This window comes from Schistocerca cancellata, chromosome 1, assembly GCF_023864275.1.
Source record: "Schistocerca cancellata isolate TAMUIC-IGC-003103 chromosome 1, iqSchCanc2.1, whole genome shotgun sequence".
Taxonomy (NCBI): domain Eukaryota; kingdom Metazoa; phylum Arthropoda; class Insecta; order Orthoptera; family Acrididae; genus Schistocerca; species Schistocerca cancellata.
Window position 1 is genome coordinate 1031901893 of NC_064626.1, and position 4151 is coordinate 1031906043.

The window sequence follows — 4151 nt, forward strand, 5'->3', positions numbered from 1 at the left end:
GACACAACGCGAGGCATCAGATACATCTACATCCCAATGTCGTGGTCAGCGGTACTAGGCAGGCGAGTGTCTCCTGTCGACAGTGCCTCTGGTTGCAGTGACGTAAAAGGTGTCGGACTCGTCTCCAGGACGGTAATAATCACCTGTGACAGGTCGCGTGGGTGGTGCGGAAGGTCAGCAGTTGGTGCGGTGACTGCAGCATAGGTGACATGAAGAACTGTGGACGGCGCAGTGGAAGCGGCGTCGTTGAGTGGTGCCTGTATAATCCGGCGCTGGAGACAGTTTTAGCGGGCAGGCCCTTCGTGGCCAGAGCCAGCGTAGGTACGGGGCTCTCCATTATACATAATGATGGCACTGCATCCTCCTATAACCAGGTAAGACGGCACATGCCTCATCAATTCAATTTTCACTTGACAGGCAGTGTACAGGATAGGTCTCAAAGGTGGGTCTCAAACGTTTTCCGTTTTTCGACGAAGTGACTGAGTACACTGTCATACGGCTTAAAAGCCGACATGACGACGTCCGGCGGGACCTCGAATAGGAGTTCGGAAACCCTGATCGTACGCAGGCCGAAACCCGAGTGATCAATCATTACAGGGTGCTTAAACTTGAGGTTTCGCGCGTGTCGGCCCACAATTTCGGTACAGAGTTCTTCGGTGCGCATCTTGACAAATGCAACGTTCCCAGTGATGGAAAAGTGAATGCCAATGACATCTTGCGGATCCAAGTGAAGATCATCACATATAAAGTTCACAATTTCGTAAGGTCCTAGTTGAGCATATTCGGCGTGAAATGCGATCTTGATGGTTTTCCGGCGGTAAGAGTGTTCCATGGCTCACTCATAAAAAAAAGCACTCCGTCTTCAGGCCATAAGTGGCCCATCGGGACCATCCGACCGCCGTGTCATCCTCATTGAGGATGCGGATAGAAGGGGCATGTGGTCAGCACGCCACTCTCCCAGTCGTTATGATGGTTTTCTGTGACCGGAGTCGCTACTATTCGGGCGAGTAGCTCCTCAATTGGCATCACGAGGCTGATTGCACCCCGAAAAATGGCAACAGCGCATGGCGGCCTGGATGGTCACCCATCCAAGCGCCGGCCACGCCCGACAGCGCTTAACTTCGGTGATCTGACGGGAACCGGTGTATCCACTGCGGCAAGGCCGTTGCTCGCTCACTCGTAATAGGGACTCAAATACACTAAACAGCGGCGAGAGCTAAACAAAGCGCACTCGAGCTCCACAACAGGCGGGACGCAGCGCTCGTCCGCGCCTCACGGCTGCGCGAGCTGAACTGCCCATTCGGCTATCCGTGCATGACTCCCGGCCCGACTCACTTCGGTATGTCGTCAACCATGTGTTTGCAACCTGTTCTCGTACATCCATTATGTATATTCCCGAGCGTGTGAGACATTTTACTTGACAGTCTCCTGCCCAGTGTCGGTGAATGAATACGATATTGCAGTGTCTGTGTTCAAATAAAGGGTTTATGCAATTATAGCTCATTTCAAAAGAGCAACAAAAGTTTTATACAAATGTTAGCAATTTCTTCTTTTTCTTGTGCCTCTGTCCCACATCTGCGATGGGTCGGCATGGTTCTGAACAGATTTGGCATGCTTAATTTTAGGGGTGGCCAGATGACCTTACTGTCGCCACCCCGTTATACCCTGGCACGGAATGTATGTGCCAGCCATTTGTGTTATTCGTTTGAAAGTGTGCGAAAGGTTGCTAACCGTTTACGAACTGTGTAACTTTGAGGTGGGAGCGCCTAACAACCACAGTCAGGTTGGCCGGCACACCGACCATTGACGTTGATGAGCGAGCGCATGCTAGGTGGCCACATCACCTAGGTGGAAGTAGCATTTGATAACAACGAGAAAGACTTGCCGAGATCTGAAAGAAGGCAATAAATTCTACTTATTCCATTGGAAAGTGGAAACCTATGGTCTCTCTGTGTGTGTCCTTCTTCTTTTTAACTTAAAATTGATATCCTACGTTGCTTACATTGGCGTCCGCAGGTGGGAGGGTTGGGGGAAGGGGAAAGAGGGATCACTTGCCCTCTCACCCCCAGCCCCCTAGAATATGGAGTACAGAGTTTTATTACAGGATTCTCATAAACTCCTTCACGTAATTTACCGTGATTCCGTAAAACCTCTCGTTTAGCCAATTGTAGCATTATGTGACTGATCGCAGCCCGATAATGCTATGGTAATTACCATCTTCTCTTTGGAAAATGTGTCACCAGGCATTCGAATATGGAGGGATGGCTCCATTTGTTTATAATTCGCTCTGCTTTCCATAACAGCAACAACACTGTTGTATCGCGGATCAGAAGAAGGCATAAAAAGAAGTCGCTCTTGTATGCTATGCCGAATTCCTTTATTGAATTCTTCGTAGTTTTGTTCTCTGTCTACGAGGCATTTCTCAGCTGTTGTGGAATCTAATTCTCCGTCCAACATTTTTAACGTAATCAAAACAGCTAAACGGAGTGCTTCCTAGAACATTGTTTGGTTTCACAGAATGCCATGCGCGCCACCGTGTGCAATCCGCTATGTCTTAAAAACTGTTTTCTGCCTCATCGCTTCCGATGAAGATTAGTCAAAGTTTTTTTTTAATTTTTTTTCCGTTTTTAATTGTTTCCTATTCAGACTTTTCATATTCAGTATCACTTTAGCAATATTAATCTATGAATAAAAATGTATTTTCCAAATATTTTACTACTTTGTCTCTTAAGCTATTGATGGTTTTGTTGGGTACAAGTCAGATTTAATCGTCAAAGGATATAATTTTAGACCGTCGGCTTAAAAATGTATCACATCCATAATCATTTTAATAATAAAGATACTTTTCTTTGAAGATAATCGTCACCTAGGCTTGCCTTTTAAGTGCCAAAGTAATCTATCTACAACTAATATAAATATTGAGTCGATGATCACTAATTCTCTGGTATATAATAATTTTTTGTGTCACCTACAAAATTTAGTATTGTGGCATGACACGACTCAAAACTGACCAACTCATATATACAGACATCACAACAATAGTTTATCGTATTCTGTGCACGAAAGTAGACTCATGATGGCTTGCTGAATATATGCAGATTCAGTTTTATACGGCACAGCTACCGTAGCACCCTGTAGTTGTGTATATTTACACTAATCTTGGAGGCCAAATAAATGAGTCTAAGAGAGTTAATAGTGTTTTCTGTGATAGAAAATAAGGAAAAAACTATGAATTTTTAAGGTCAAAAAGATTTCCTCTCCAGGTATTGTGACCTTCTCAAACTCTTTGAGATACAACCACGGAGGTATAATGAGGGGAGTTGTCACGACTTCACAAACATGGAGACGACGTCCGCCATGTCGGTTGCCCCAAACGTTACCTTCTAGTTAAAGTGTTTTGATCAAAAAATTGCACCCCGGTGTCATTTACAGGAGTACTAATCGTTCTAATTACAGTATAAAGTGTAAAGGAATCACATTTCATTCGTAATTCTAGTGATATTTTGTATTATATACATGAATTTTAGTTGCACTAAGTACTTTTACTGTGGTACTTTTATTTCTGTCAATCCGTTTCAGATGTCCTATCAACCCAACTCGAAAAGCTTTCTGGGTGAACGCTTTGAGAAGGAGAGATCGAAAACCGAATACGCATAGCAAAAATGCTCTCATTATTTTGTAGAAAGGAACATAGACTTGACTTGCCATATGGAACTGGGACCTCGTCGGTACACTATGAGATGTCGGTGTATAAATGAAGTAAAACATTTATTTAATATAATTAATTTTTATTTTGATCACAATTACATGGAACTTTCAGCAAAAGTGCTTGGTACACCATATTTTTAGGAAAATTTCACCTTTTTCAGCAAGTCTTTTTCCCCTTTTACTTATACAACTCTATGCAGGTCAGCTTGTAGTTAAGCTGACATTGTAAGAGTGATTCCAGAGTCCCTGGCGGCAGTCGATTTCTTTCATCAATCCACTGGCCGATATAGCGATTATACGCGTTCCACAGTGGCGTTGTGTGCGGGAATAGAAAACAAATACTCGCATAATATTTGCAGTAGTCAGGTATACAACAGTATTTTCAATGGTCACCCAATCTGACGTTTCAGATAGCGTCATCCAATCAACACTGGCGTCGGCGA

The 4151-nt window shown here is 44.0% G+C and overlaps 1 pseudogene; it reads right to left on the reverse strand.

The window, feature by feature from the left end:
• Positions 1–1052: 1052 nt before the first annotated feature.
• Positions 1053–1170, reverse strand: LOC126098619 (5S ribosomal RNA; annotated as a pseudogene).
• Between the last annotated feature and the right edge of the window lie 2981 nt (positions 1171–4151).